The 16,204-nt window shown below is 45.8% G+C and overlaps 1 long non-coding RNA gene across 2 annotated transcripts; it reads right to left on the bottom strand.

The window, feature by feature from the left end:
- Positions 1 to 662: 662 nt before the first annotated feature.
- Positions 663 to 7,973, bottom strand: LOC106506426 (uncharacterized). 2 transcript variants are annotated; one of them, XR_014829166.1, is made up of 3 exons: positions 7,829 to 7,973; positions 5,486 to 6,692; positions 663 to 903 (listed from the first exon to the last, which is right to left on the bottom strand). It is a non-coding gene; the product is annotated as an uncharacterized LOC106506426 (long non-coding RNA). The 2 variants fall into 2 exon arrangements; XR_014829165.1 differs by lacking the exon at positions 663 to 903 and having other exon boundaries at positions 2,926 to 6,692.
- Between the last annotated feature and the right edge of the window lie 8,231 nt (positions 7,974 to 16,204).

Genomic DNA, 16,204 nt, shown 5'->3' with positions numbered 1-16,204 from the left:
GTAGGAGCTGGATTTGGGGATGTGTATTTTTCAAAGACGTTCCAGGTGACTCTGCTAGTAACATCCTTTTTGGTTGAGAATGATTTTTTAAATATTATTTTTAACATTAGAACTAATCTTCAATACCACTGCAATTCTACTAGCTGAGCCCAACCACTTATTCCTACTAGAGACAGAAAACCTTATTTTTCTCCTCCCTGTTATCAAAGTAATTTGTGCTCATTCAGGAAGGCTTCCAAGGTACGAAGAGACAGAAAGAAAAAAAGTGCCATCATCACTGTTGATACTCCACACATTTTCTCTTGGTCTTTTAAAGATGCATAAAGAATGTGCGTGTTCTCTACAGATATAGCCCCAACCTGCTATCTTCCTTTTTAACTTACTATGTCATAAATCCTTTCCCTGTTGCCAATTCATTGAGAAATCTGCATAATAGCTCTCTAATATTCTACCAAGTGCTTTTGTAATATTTTATCTTTCCTATGACTGGATATTTCTGTTCTCTTTTCCCTCAAGTTTATTACTGTAAAAATGCTGAAATGAATCTCTGACTTTTAAAAAAATTCATTTGGTCCTCAGAATGTGTTTCCAGAGAAGAGATGAACAAGTAAATGAATACAAACATTTCTCAACCTCAAAATGTGTTGCAAAATTCATTTCAGAAAAGTGTGAAATGATTTATTTTCTCTCCAACAGTGCATTAAAATGCTTATTTCCCCACACCCTCTGGCTCTGGGTGATGGTAGCAGGGAGGAAAAACCAACACCTTTTGCTGTTTTAAAAGCAGCTCCACACACAACAAGATGCACCTTGTGGATCATTACATCCATCCACGTGGTTCCGCAGGAAACCTGCCCCCCGAGCCGGAGGCTTATAGGATTTCCATCAGGTGAACGAAGCAATCTGGGAAAAGAAAAAAGCCTTGGTTGAGCTGGTGTTTGAACGATCCTAAATTTTACTGATGAAAACAGCGTTCCCTCCACATGACTCATCCCTTCCCCCCCTAAAAGCTGTGCTTGAGAGACAGAGCTGAACAGCAAGCGCCATGTCAGATGGACGACAGGGCTCTCAGACCTTGGATCTGGGGTCAGCCGGGGACTCCTGCCTGCCCATCTGCCAGCCGGGCTCTGGGACAGAAGCTCCCACCCAGCTTCCTTAGGAGCCATGTCAGGTGTGTCAAACATTCTATACACCTAACATGTAAAGCAAGAGGGAAATGGAGAAAGAGACAGCAGGTGCTTAGAAGTGTTGAGCTCTGGCCTCCAGTAGGAGGAGGTGAAGCCGTTTCAGTAAAGGAAACTGGGACCATCTCACTTGTTCTGTCATTAGAATGTGGCAGGGGTGGGGGAATCAAAAATGGACATCTCCTCAGAAAAGAAAATCACGGACTTGGAGAAGAGACTTGCGGCTGCCTGATGGGAGGGGGAGGGAGTGGGAGGGATCGGGAGCTTGGGCTTATCAGACACAACCTAGAATAGATGTACAAGGAGATCCTGCTGAGTAGCATTGAGAACTTTGTCTAGATACTCATGTTGCAGCAGAAGAAAGGGTGGGGGAAAAATGTAATTGTAATGTATACATGTAAGGATAACCTGACCCCCTTGCTGTACAGTGGGAAAATAAAAAATAAATAAATAAATAAAGATAAAGAAAATGAAAAAAAAAAAATGGAATACAGGGACACACAAACCTAAGTGACAAGTGAGAGGGCTGAGAAGCAGTGACACCTCGGTAGCAATGAACACATCTGGTCCCCAGATCTTGGTTTCTAAGCAATGTTGCCCAATTAAAGGATCAGGCCTCCTTGGACAAACAGATGACAACAGAGCTGGCCCAGGAAATGCACAAGATTAGCCAGGAACACCCTGTGTCCAGAAAGTAAGACAGTGATCCCCCAATGATGGGGTCATGCCAGGACAGGAGCCAACGTGAAGGACCTCCCAGTGACTAAATCTGGGACAAGCGGCACAACAAAATGTGGAATGATAGTCATGGATTATAACTCCTGGAATAAATAAAATATCCAAGAGTTTGTGCTAATACAAATAAATAATTGACTAAGAGAAAGAACAGTTCTTACAATAAAATTCCAGCTAACACATGTAGAAAGAATGATGAAAATAGAAAGTCATTATCTGGGTAACACTAAGGATTCCCGTAGGCAAAAGTCATTCAATGGAGGGTGAAATTGGTAAGTGAAAGTATGAGGAGAAATGGGATGTTTACATGAAGTCTCTTCCCACTAGATATTTATTAGCTACAAAGGGAACTATATTAACTTAACAGTGAAGGAACCAGGCAGAGACCACTTTAGCCAAACCAAAGTGACCATCAGAGAGCACGGGTGGCAGGCATCTTCAGCTATGATGAAGGGGGAAGCGTACAGCATGGCTTCTGGAGCACCCTTGGCAAAAACACATACTCTTTGTTTCATCATGAGAAAATATCAGGCAAATACAAGTTGAGAGACAGTCTGCAAAATAACAGCTGATGTTCTTCATTCACAATGACGTCATCAAAGACGAACGGCCCCATATAGGTGGAGACCTATACAGGATGCAGTGTGGGATTCAGAATCATAAACTCGACGAGAAGAGGACTTGGATGAGACAACTGGTGACATGTGAATAAGGTCCTGGTATTAACTGTACTGTTGTTATGTTAGACATTAACATTCAGAGAAGCCTGAAGAAAATTACAGTAAAATTCATTTTTTAAAAAATTGAGGTATAGTTGATTTACAATGTTGTGTTAGTTTCAGGTGTATAGCAAAGTGATTCAGATATATATTTATAAAATATATATATATATAATATATATTTCAGATCTCAGTACAGTAAAATTTCTGAACTATTTTTGCAATTTTATTGTAACTCTGAAATTATTTAAAACTGAAAAACAAAAAAAGTGATGGCATAATTTCTATAGAGTTTCTAGCTTTTCATTGGGGATTTTGTTTTATTAATCACTTTGGAGAAAATTGAGATTTTTAACAATTACAATTTCATTTGGTCACATGACTTGATCTCTCTTTAACAAACCAACAACTTAAAGTTTATTTTAAAATCTTGGAAGTAAAATTACCTAGGAAAGGGTTTGCATTTTAGTGTTGAACAGTTGAGCTAATAGGCTTCCAGAAAGCAACATGTTGACTACTGAGAGGTCAAGTTGGAGAACTAATTATAAAAGTCCTTGACATGCCATCTTGACCCAAGAAGAACTCAAACTAGCATTTATAGGCACACTTAGCAAAAATTAATTGAGAATCTACTACAAGTATGTCATCAAGGCATTTTCAGAAGCATATCTTGGATTTCCTACAGCTGAATTAGGAAACAGGTCAATTAGCTCTTAGCTGAAGGCCAGCTTCAGGGTCATGGATGATTAAGCCAGAGCTGTTGGATGGCTTGGGTAAGATGTAAGATGCTGATAACTTCAGAATGAGCTAGTAAGGGAAAACCTCCAGTTGGCTGTGGTTTTTACCAGAAACTGAAGCAATAATCAAAAGTCTGTATTCTAATCACATTTAATCCCCAAGTCTCTGAATTTATTATCTGACATGCATTTAAAATGACAGATGATTCCCACCACAAAGCTTCCATTAAATCTTCTCATTCAGGATGACATCCTAACCTTTTGTAGTTTTACACCCTTTACCTACCAAATTCTCACTAAGATGACCTGACAGAGTAATAGGGAAAATCCTTTGCAACCTAGGAAAAAAATCACCATCCAAATCCTAAAATTCTCGATGATTTAAAATAAAAGATGGTGCCAGGAAAACAAAAATGAGATAAGGGAAAGGGAAACCATCCCATCATTTACATCTTCCACAGGGGGCTGCAGTTTATGGTGCAGGGAATAGGGAATGAATTTCAGTCCTGCTTAGCCCCAGGACTAAGGGGGCAACCTCAGCCTACAATATGTGCCTGGAGAGTGAGTTGGGGAGGACAGCTCTCTGCATGGCAGGAAGTTCTGTTGTGTCAGCCCCTGCTGAGGATGGTCAGCTGGCAATGTGCATGACAAGTCAGTGCCCCCGCGCTGGCTGAAGGTTGCCTCAGCAGATGGCTCACTGGAAGTGGATACTGTTCCCCCAGAAGACTTCCCAGGCTTGTGTTGCCTTCCATTAATGTCAGGTCCTGCATCACACATCGAATCATATTAAATCCACCAAAAAGAGAAGCCAAGAAGTCTAAAATTTTCCATTCTGTTTTCTGGAATAGACTTCTCTCTGTAAGGGTAAAACACACCACACACACACACACACACACACACACACACGGAGAGAAAACTCACCAGTTTCTGCAGATGAAAAGATGGAGCCCATTCAGGAAAGTTGAATTTCTATGAAATGGAGGTATTTTAGGAAAAAAGAAAACTTAAACAAAAAGAAACCAAGGTTAAGAAATTTGAAATGTGTATTCTAAATGAAATGAGGAGATATTTTTAAATTCATGACCATTTCACTGGTGCAATTGGAGAAAAAGCATTCTCAAGTATTATATACCCAGCTAAACTGGCAATTAAGGATGAAGGCAAAATAAAGACCTGTTAACACTCAAGAAATCAGAATAGTATCATCTCTATGTCCAGAAATGTGCTTTTGAATAAAATTCAGCAAAATAAAAGAGGGATTTCTCTAAGAGAAAAAAATTAAATTCAAGAATCAATGGAAATAAATCAGAAACATAATGAAAGAAACTTCAGGTACTAACACTAAGATAAATGATATGAAGAGAGTGAAAAGGCAACCCATGGACTGGAAGAAGATATGGATGCATTACATAAATCTAATAAAAGGCTAATCTCTAGAATACATAGAGCTCCTAAAGTCAAAAGTAAAATAAGAAAAGCAACTCAACAGTAAAATGAGCAAAGGACTTGGTCAACAGTGATATCCAATGACCAATAAACATATGAAAAGATGCCCAACTTCATGGTCATTGGAGCAGGGCAAATTAAAACCACTGTGACAGCTGTATTACGTACCCATCAGAATGACTAAAATAATGACTTTAAATCTCTCTCTCTCACACACACACACACACACACACACACACACACACACACACACACACACACTACTAACTGTTGATGAGGATATGGAATAACTGACTTTCATACACTGCTCATGGGAATATAAACTGGTACCACCACTTTGGAAAATCCCATAAGGTGAACAGATGAGGAATTTGGAATTCCAGATCTGGGTTCCTCCTCCTGTTCCCCAAGAGCATGTTGGAACTCTGTGCCTTGGGGTCTACTCTGCAAGAAGATGGGTGTAATGACAGTCAGAGTCCAAGAAAGAAATAGATGGCAGTCAAGCTGGAGACTGTAAGAGTTTTATAAAGGGACAAGAAACACGGCAGGGCTCAGTCTCCCAGGCTGCCACACACAGGCTATGACGCCAGCTGAAATCCAGGGCTGTGTCTGGAGCAGTAGTCCCTCACCCCCAGGTAACTGGTGCTGCCTGTGGAAGCTGCACCTTTAGGCTCCACTGGCTTACAGGTCCTGCTTCCTCCTGGGCGCTGTGATGGAATTGCGGCCACCATCATTTGGGGCGCTTCAGGCCATTGACCAGCAGGCAAAAAAAGGAATTGCTCTAGTGACATTTTGAGCCAGCTCATTCTTTGTGGTGGGGCTGTCCTGTGCACTGTGAAGAGTTCAGCAGCCTTGCTGGGCCTGTGACCTCCACCACCAATGGCAACTACCAAAATCATCTCCAGACATTGCCAAATGCACCCTGGGGGCCAGAGTGGCTCTTGGTTGAGACCCACTGATTTAGGTTATAACATCCTCAGTAAGGAGGACATCCCAGGTTTTGGTTCTGACAGTCATGCAATTTCATGGGATCTGCTTTCTGATTGGCCCCCTGCAGAGCGGCTCACGCAGCAGAGGTTAGGATCCCAGGTCAAAGTTCACACGGCTTTCAGTGTCCAAGCTTATTTTCCCAGACAACCTCCGGCCCTTTCCCAGCTCCAAAGATGGTTTTTCCTATAAAATATATGGAAAAGAGAAAGTCTATGTTTTCTAACACTTTAAAAAATATCTGAGAGCGCTTGGTGTTGAGGAAAGAGAATGGTCTAGAATCAGAAGGAGTTTAGAATCCAGGTTATACCATTCCCGCCGTGTAGGGACAAGCTTCTCCAAGGCTAGGGGGCATTTCCTCTGTAAAACAGTACCAGGCTCCTGGGCTTCTCTGCAGGAATGAATGACCTCACCCTTGGAAAGCATTCAGTCAAGACTCATCTGGCTCTTCTTTCCTGGTTGAGGCCACTTTGGGTTTCCAGTTACCTTCTCCTTTTAAGATGCCCCCCACCTGCCCTTATCACCCCTAGTGGGTGAGCAATGCCAGTGGGCAGGGGTCTGGGGCAGTGGTGAGCTTGCCCAGTGGCGGCATCGTCTTGCTTGTCCTCATGAGCTGGGCAGGACCGACAGCCCCACACACCTGGCACAGAACTTGAGAACTTTGTAAACTTTTCCTGAGTTAACCCAGAATGACCCCCAAGTAAACAAACAGGTGCACGCTGCTGGAAAAGGACGCTCTCTGAAGCCTTTCCGGCCCCTGGCATGGGTTGGCCGAGGAGCAGCGGGAGGGAGGCGGTGAGGGGCTGGTTGTCATCTAGCCCCAGGTCTGTAGAACTGGTTGAAGTCGGGTGCCCGTTGTTTCAAGGCCTTTTCCTTTGAAAGCCCTGTGGGCGGAAGGCAGCATGTGTGTGCGTGACACAGGCACACAAACGAACACAGTCTCACACTCACTCAGTGTCTCATTCCTATGCACAATCACACTTCCACGTTTGGTCCAGTTCACACACAGACTCCCCCCCCCAACACACACACACTCACTGACCCACACACAGACTCTCCCTCACACTGTTGGGCTTCACCCCGCAGGCCTGCGAGCCTTGGAGTCGTCCAGCCTCAGGCCTGAAGAAAAAGCCCGGAGACAGCGACAGGGACATTGATGGCTTATTGGACAGGGGGCTTCACACGTCTGAAACAACGGTCCTGCAGCAACATCCCACCATGGGACAGCACACAGCAGCCAGGACTTGGCAGCAACCTTCACTCCTGGGTGTTACGGGTGGGGAACTGATATTTTCGGGGGAAATGACGTCACATGGGCTCCTCAGTTACCAGGGAGACCAGCGGCTGCAGGTCCCCAGCCCCTCAGGTTAACAAGCGTCAGGAGGGCAGGTTGTTTCCCTTGAACGAATCAGCAGGTGGAGCCTCTGGTCCAAGGATGAGAGCAGTCACCAACTGGGGCTGGGGGCAGCCAGGGGCCCGTGAGTGGGAGCAGGGGCTGTACAGAGAGAAAGAGACCAGCCGGAAGGGCTGTCCTGAGGGGCCTGACCACGCACACGTACGCATGTGCGTGCCCGCGCACTCCCACTCAGCTCTGCGCCAGTGCCCAGCTCCCGCTTCCCGCTGTGACTCAGGTTTTCCAGAAGGAAGAGGCTCACAGCGTGGGTCTGGCACTCGCTTCGCTCCTCCTCCAGCCGCCCCAGCCGTGCTGAGTCACAGGTCCTCCTGTTTATTTAGCCACATGGAGAAGCTGGGTTTCTTCCAGGTGCTTTCTTGGGCGGCGGGGGACGAGCCGGGGAAGAGGGTGGGAGAGAAAAGCGGGTCATCCTGGACCAGCGATGGAGAAAGGAGAAGTGAGCGGAGGAGAGGCCTCCACGCACCAGGGGAGCAGAGGCCAGCGTGGGCCCTCCGCCCCTCAGCGAGGAGGAAGCGCCTGCCTCCTTCCGCCAGATGATGGGAGAATCTGACCGAGAGGGGTGTCTGCGCCCCCCACCCCCCGGAAATAAGTGCCCCTCTCACCAACCTCATCACTGACCCAGCGGAACAAGCTCAGAATCAAAGCAGCTTCAGCAATGTTTCCATTTGAGCTGACGTGACACAAAAATCCCAGGAAAGGGTATTTCAGTAAATGAAGATGCTGCGGTGAGATTTTGGAGGGCCTTTCTCGGAGAGCTGTTGATAAGGATCAGGAGCAGTGGCCGAGTAACAATAAAGCCCTCTCTGTTCTTTAGGCATTGGTTGATATTTTTTTAAGGAAAGGGGGAAAGTGCAATGCTGTAGCTGCCAGAAAAGGACGAAATTAGGAAACTTGTCTTAACTGCTTCTCCAAGGAGTTTAGATCCAGTGATTTATGGAGGCCCCAACGCAGCCATGACCAAAACCTCCTTCTAAGCAGAGAAGCTGTCCCACGCTTTGAGGCAGTGAGGGAGTTTGGCAGGCAGCCCTGTTAATGCTAATTAGCGCTGGCAGCCCTGCAGGAAGGCTTCTTGCCAGGGACACGGGTTCGAGGGGAGGCAGCCTGGTGTCGAGGGCTTCTCTCATGAGAAGCACGGTAACCAGCTCCACAGCCCCGAGTCTCCCTCAGAGGCTACAGAAAATAAAACCCCGAGGTGTCCAGAACATGGCTGGGCTCAAAGTCTGAGGCTGGTGGGCTCAGGCTGGAGGCTTTGCTCCCTGGCACAGGACCCAGCTTGTCCAGCAGTGACCCATGCCCTGACCTGGAACAGCTTACTGTCCAAGGAGACACAGACCTGGGGAGGCTGGAGAAGCCTCTGCTTCCCTTTGTCAGTGGGTGGAGACAAGGGTTTCAGGGAAAGCTCCTCTTAGACTGAACTTTACAGATCTCAGTTTCAGTTCAAAAGGAAATGGAGAGGGGAAAAGAGGAGGCGTTCCCGTCCTGCCTCCGAGGTAACAAACCCGACGACCATCCATGAGGATGCAGGTTCGATCTCTGGCCCTGCTCATTGGGTTAAGGATCTGGTGTTGCCCTGAGCTGTGGTGTAGGTCGCAGATGTGTCTTGGATCCAGTGTTGCTGTGGCTGTGGTGTAGGCTGGCATCTGCAGCTCTGATGAGACCCCTAGCCTGGAAACCTCTATGTGCCACAAAAAGAGAAAGAGGAGACGGATGAGGGGACGAGGCTGAAAACAGTTTCAAGGGAAGGAAAGGGGTATAAGCAGGGGTGTGGGTGTGGAGGATGGAGGCAGAGAGAGATGGTGTGGTCCTTGGGGTGGCTCCGGGGAGGGTGGCCAGGGAGCCTCAAGGTGGGGCCTTCCTGGGACCCTGGGCTCAGACTTCATACAGAAAGGATCCAAAGTCCAAATTCAGACTCGAGGGTGAGTGGGATGTGTGGAACCCAGGGGGTCCTGGACCAGCCTTGGGTCTCCCCAGTAGGACTGGGTGGGATCCAGGCTGAGGGTTGATCTTCCTGGCCAGGGCTGGCCTGCAGCCAGGTGTTTCAATCCTGTGTCCTCCTGAGACACAGGAAGGGAAGTCATGTGCCTGCCCCCATGGTTGCATGCACTTCGTGACCTTCAGGGACCCGCAGCCCGGGTGTGGACTGGTCAGTATGGGAACCCTTTATCAACCCTTAAAGTGAAGCTGGTGGAGGGTGGTGGTCTCCGCTGGTCCCCGGGGGAAGCCAGGAGGGCTGGGCTGGATGGGACTTAAAGGCCCGGCTCCAGCGGCACCCCCTCCCCTTCCCCCACCTCCCCTGCTGACCCACACCTGCATCCCCCCTCCAAAGGGGACTTCTGTCCAGAAAGGACGCCCGTGAGGGCCGGGCTTTGGTAGGACAGTCAGCAAGGATGCACGGGAAGGGAAGAGAAACTGCAGGGGAAAAGAAACAAGTGAGCGGAGTTGGGGTGGATTATTTCTGCTAGGCTTTTACTTTTCCTGGGTGATCTTGTGCTTTTGTGTGTGTAGACACATCCATATGTACCTGACAGTGCATAGGAGAATAAAGCATTTTAAATTTGGACGATGCCGGAGGGGCTTGAGGCTTACACTTCAAACTCGGAAGAAACAAAATCCTTTGCCTGGTAGAAAAGTTTAGTCAATTTGACAAAATCGCTGGTTCTGTCTTTTTCTTGAAATGCTGAGGAGATGCATTTCTAGACTTGGGCCTTTTTAATTTTCAGTTTTTGAAGAGCTGCAGATTCCTTTTCCGGGATTGACATGAAGGATATTTAGTCTGTTAACATTTACAATCCTATTATGATGTTAGAAAACAGACTAAGCATTTAGTGCCCTTCCTAATTTTTGTCTAGACCAAACTAGACACAGAAAATGACAAAATAATTCAATTAGTCTAAACCGATGCTTTTTAACAATGGAAAAACCTTCATTTCTTTATGTTTTTAATTACAAGATGGGTTTGGAAGTGCCAGAGTTTCTGAATGTATTTTGAAGTTAAGTAGATTATTAATCTCTCTAAGCTTCTGGCAGAAAAGAGGCAGAAGGAAGCCGAGGACTTTGTCATGACCAGCGCTGGTGTCCATGAACAGCTTTGGTTCCATCACTGGGGCTGGTTTGTCTTATAAATGGAGGATTAGTGGGTCACAGAGAGAAAGAGAGGAAGGGTGCTGTACCACAGCCAGGCTGTGTGGACCTTCGCAGGCAATATTAAGGCTGGTTTTAGCCAAACTCCATAAAAAGTGGACCCCTGGGGACAGGGAAAGGGCCATGTGACTCCCTCAAAAATTCACTCAGCACATCAGCTCTGTTTTTCAAATGTCCCCAACACACACACACACACACACACACACACACACCTGGCATCATAACACTCTGACTTAGATGGAAAAAAATTCTCACTCCAGGCAGGCACCCCTTTCTCTTGTGTGCTTTGAGGAGGGGAGTTGTTTCCGGCTCAGACAAGGGTACACAGGCTGAGGCCCCTGGGGGTGGGCCGACAGCCCAGGCGGCGCGGGGAGGGCGTACCTGGCCTTGAACCACTTGGTGACTCTCTGAAGTCATGTCTCCTCTCAGCCTCCATTTTCACCAGTGTGACCTTTTGGCCACTCACTTCCCTGCCTGAGATACTCCCTCGTCTCACCCTTACCCTAAAGTAACTTGTGATAGTCTATCTACTTATTAGACCCTGCCCTAAAATAAATAGCTTGTGATTCCCGAAGGACAAGTATTTCTAGCTTGTGTCATTGTCAATCACAGTTCTCTCCAGGCAACTTTAACAACCTCGTGCGTTTTGTCTTTGGAAACCGCTGATCCTTTCTCACCCTAGAACATGCTTTGGGATTTATCCAATTCCGTATCTCCTGGATTATAATTTTTAAGACCCGCCCCCATATCAAGCTCTCTGTTCTTTGCAGCCTCCACAGTTGTTTGACACCAGGAAAAGTCACTGACTTCAGTACATTTTCCTACCATATCCTTGAGCTCTTAGCAAGTTGCATTACAATGTGTAGATGGGTCTCTGCCATGCTATAAGGATTAGGGAAGATGGAGATGGAGTAGAGCAGGGTCCCCACTAAGGCTGGGGCCACAGCAGCAACAGCATCACTGTGGAGGACAGCTGCCCAAGAGGGCATGATTTCTTGGCTGGAAAGGCCCTGGCAGCAGAGGTGCTCTGGGCATTGCTGTGAGACCCCACAGTCATGGCTGGCTGGCTTTAAGACAGGTTAACTAGATCAGTGGGGTAGCACCTTAAGCAAAAAAATGATCCTTCTTTTTAAAATGTTGAAACAATGGGTTTCTTTTTCTAAACATGTCTCCTACCACTTTAAGCTAGATTTGAAACACCAAAGAATGAATTCACTGAGAGAAGTGTATAACCAAATATGCATGTCTCTTTTCAGACATCTGAAACTTGGTGGGCAATCAGAATTCTGGGGGGTGATGAATAGGAAGGTACGCTGAGGGCTTATCAGATTTAGAGGCTGATTTTCTAAAACATTGAAGACTTTTGTTCCTAAAACTTTGGAAGTCAGAGTGAACACTAGCCATGGCTGTTAGAAGCATGTTTCAAGGACTGGGAGATACTGTGATCTTTCTGCACCACTTTATAAACAGTGAAGCAGAACATTGGTTTTCAGGGCCGATGTGGTTGTGCTGGAAAGTGGAGAGACCTGATGTCCCCATGGCCAAAAGCCAGCTCTTCGCAGAAGCAGCCATGACCCTGCAGGGCTGGGGGCTCCCTCCACACTGGGAACAATCCTGCTGCCACGACCCCCAGTCACTAAGTGGAGAAGCATCCTTTGGAACGTTGGGTATCTAACAACATTTCCTCCAGCCTTTAGAAAAGATTTCTATGCTGAGACTTTTTTTGTTTGTTTGTTTGCCAGGAGTGAAAGTGACCTGATATCCAAAGCCTGGAGCCACAGGGATGGCTCTGACCACCAAGTGAATTGCAATAACATTTTTCAAACAGTTAGAAAACCAAGTGACAGTGAGGGGAAAGAATCAAACAGAGTGTCTGGCTCTGGATCAACCATTTGCTCCAGACGATTCAGAGTCACCCGAGGGTTTGCTTTTCCTGGTCGGAGGCCCTGACTGCCCTGAGGAGGGTGTGGGTGGAAGGGAAGAAACACTTCCTTGTCCCGGGTTCCGAATCAACAACAACAGCTCTGGGCATAGCAAAGATGTCAGGTGCAGCATCCAAACAAATATTGAGCTAAGACAACGTTGATCATATTAAGACAGTATTGAGAACAAAAGCTTTCTAATCTTTGGAAATCAGTCCATATTAAAGTGTCTCGGGTAAGACTAAAGCAGCTGAGGACACACTTCCATATTTTTAATCCACGTTCTTTGTGTTTCTTTGGGGGGTGTGGGCGCAGAGTCCTGTGCAGCAGTTTGTTAGAAACCTAGATTTTAAGGGAAGGCATCCAGTAGGATTAAAGCTGCCAGAGGGGTTTGTGGTTTCTTAGATCATTTCCTTCGAAATCACTCACCACCCAGCCTCACACACAGCCTGCTCCAGTTTTTAAATCATGTTATTTAACTGACACGGGGTACCAGATGGATTGGTATGGGTGGATGTTTGCTGGCAGTCTTGAGTGGTTCTTCTTAGAATCTACGTGCAGGCAGAATATCATTAAGTCAGAACTGGCGATTCCTCCCATCATGTGACTCACAAGTGGAAAATGGCCTGGTTCCTCTTGGAAGAAACCTTTTCCTACAGCTCCACCCAGGAGAAAACTCGTGATGCCTACCCTGATGCACACGCTTTGGTCAGATGGTTGCATACCCATGATCAATGAAGTTCACTCATTTCTTGAAAAGCTGTTGAAAGAATTGGTCCCCTCTGCCCACCCCATCGCAATGGACCCAGGAGAACATCATCGATCGCTTAAATCAAGAAAGTGTTCACCCTGGTTTTAGCTTTTGTCTTTACGTATTTAGATAAAATTACATTGCCTCTCCCACTGCTTTCTGAAATCTTCCTTTTCCCACAGAGGCAACAAAATCAGAGTGTTATTAGTTTGCTTAAGCTTAAAAAATATGATCAGATTACCCAGTTTTTAACTCCATCCAAAAGGCAAGCCTCCGTCTTCCTCCCATGGCAGTGGTTCTCAGGGGAGGGGATACCAGGCATCGCATTGGCTAAAAAGGAGGCATAGCTGACCCTTGAACAACTTGGAGGTTGGGGGTGCCGGCCGCCCAGTGCAGTTGAAAATCCATGTATGACTTTTGATTTTCCCAAGTTAAGTACTAACTGGAAGCCCTACTGATAACATGAACAATTGGTTAATTTGTATTTTGTATGTTATATCTATTATATATGCGTTTTTTAATTTTTAAAAATTATTGGGCTATAGTTGATTCACAATATGGGATTAGCTTTGGGTTTACCGAAAAGTGAATCAGTTATACATACACATGGAGCTATTCTTTTTCCCACGCATTATTACAGAATATTGATTAGGCCTCCTTGTGCTGCACAGTAGGTCCCCGTTAGTTATCAACCCTAGATATGTATAACAGGTCCGTGTTAGTGTGCTGTGCCAACCCCACGGTCCCAATTTATCCCTCCCCTCGTATAGGTATTTACCATAATCTAGAGAAAAGAGCGTGTTATTAAGAAAATCCCTAGTTAGAGAAAATACATTTACAGTATTGTATTTATCAACACCCTAAGTTTACATCATGTTTGCAAGATGAATTATATGTCTGTCAGTATCTGCGCCAATATTGTCTAACATGACACGAAACCCAGTCGATGTTTTGCACGTGACTAACACGAGACATCAAAAACGAAAGGATACAGTGAAAAAGAAACTCCTGCTTATGTACAGGCATAAGAGCTCACGCGCTGATCGGAATAAGCAGCAATGTGATGGCCTTACGGTCACCTGGCATAAATCTGAGCCCTTCACAGTAGCCTAACCTATGCCTTCATGAACGAAGCACCACAAAATTTGTATGGCATAAGCATTACAGTCATATTCATAATGCGGTATTGGAAACATTGTTACATTTTTTAAAGAAAGTACTTACTGTGATGACAGATGGATCCGCAGTTTCTCTAATTAGGAGACAGAGGGGGCATATGGTACAGGGATGTATTTCTTCGGAAGGAAAGTCATGAAACAGTAAGAAAACCAACATATCATTAATCTCATATTAAGTATCACTTACTACTTGGCTGGTTAGCTCCGTTGGTTAGAGTGGTGCTAAGAAAAATCACTTACCTATGTGTATGTAAGGACAAACCAGTATATATGTGTTATTTTATGCATTCATGACCTTTTCTTATTTTTTTCAATATTTCTAGGCTATGCGACTCATCTACAAGGTTTTTCAAATAGTCACAAATCTCCAAAAGAATGCTCCAATGTATTTATTGAAAAAAATCCATGTATAAGTAGAACTATGCAGTTCAAAGCCGTGTGGTTCAAAAGGCAACTGCACTTACTCCATGTCAGGAATTGCAGAGTCAGTAGATGCTTTGTTTTCCTGCGTTTCAATGCATGCTGTCTGAAAAATCCAGAGTTCCTGACGTGGCACAGCGGAAACAAATCCAACTGGGAACCATGAGGTTGTGGGTTCGATCCCTGGTCTCGCTTAGTGGGTTAAGGATCCGGCATTGCCATAAGCTGTGGTGTAGGTTGTAGACACAGCTCAGATCCTGCATTGCTGTGGCTGTAGTGTAGGCTGGCAGCTGTAGCTCTGATTAGACCAGTACCCTGGGAACCTCCGTATGCCATGGATGTGCCCTTAAAAAAGAAAAAAAAAAAGTCCCTCCAACTGATTGGGAGCTAGGAGACTCCCAGACAAGTGTTAATCTTTTCCAGAAGCCATCATTCAGGTGGATGAAGGCAGAGGGGCTGGATGCTGCCAGGTGAGGTGAGGTTCTTCCTGTTGTTACAGGGGATAAGCTAAGGGAAGGAGAGACCAGGAAACTGTCCCCAACACAGTGCATGGACATTCTTCCAAACGTCCTTAATGAGTGGTTATTTCACTCGGTTCCACCACACCTGATTGATGGGACTCTCAGCATCTCGAGACAGTCCGACCACTGCCCTAATGTGTGCAGGTCACACATGGCTGGTGAGCAGTGGAGAGTCCAGACTGAGTGTGCTCTGAGTATAAAATCCACATGGGCGTTCAAAGACTTCGTATCAAGAAAAGAATGGTAAAATAAGCTCATTCCTATTTTCAATATCGATGACATCTTGAACTGATAACATATTGGATTGGGCTGAATAAAATATGTACAAATTAATGCCATCTGTTTTCCATTTCTCCTGCGGCTACTAGAAAATGTAATAGTACGTCTGTGACTCACCTCTGTTCTACTAGATAATGCTGGTCTAGACGATTTAAAAGTTCCCTTTCGGGTTGAGTCAAAACTGGCCTTTTCTAAATGTCCCTTGACTTTGCTTTTGGAAGGAATAAACAAAATTTTTCCAGTGAAAGTCCGAAATTTGAAAAGGATCACCATCTCCACGCCCTCTTTTCTTCTCATGCTGAACAGCCCTCCTCAAAAACATTCCTCCTGCAACATGTGTTAAAGATCATTTATCCAGAACTTGGAGACTAATAAACCATGGCTGCTGACTCGCTGCGCAATTTCTTCAATAAGCCTGGGTGCCCTTCCCTGGGTGCTCCAGGGAATGTTGCTTTGCTGGTCAGCGCTGTGAAACATCCGAGCCCTTGAGAGTTGCGGATGGTCACTTTGAGTTTAACCTGTAGGAACTGGAGAGTGGATGATGTTCTTACAACCTTAGGTGAAAAGCAGAAATTCTGCGAATAGATCTCTAGGGGTTATGGGAAGGGTCTCCACTCATGCTGTTCTCATGCCCCGTCTTCTAGCTGCTGGGGACGCAGCATCACATCAGTTGTGGTTCGGTTCAGTCAACACTCCGAGACTCGGACAGAAGCATCCCAGTTATCAAGTCACGACACAGTAGCTGAGCCTTGAACAGGACGAGCCACCAT

The sequence above is a fragment of the Sus scrofa genome, chromosome 15 (assembly GCF_054392235.1).
Source record: "Sus scrofa isolate SSC_HxYL_T2T_F1_AM1 chromosome 15, Sscrofa_HxYL_maternal_Yorkshire_Landrace_v2.0, whole genome shotgun sequence".
In the NCBI taxonomy this organism is placed as follows: domain Eukaryota; kingdom Metazoa; phylum Chordata; class Mammalia; order Artiodactyla; family Suidae; genus Sus; species Sus scrofa.
Note: the sequence above shows the minus strand (reverse complement) of the source record. Positions and strands in the feature narration are given on the sequence as shown.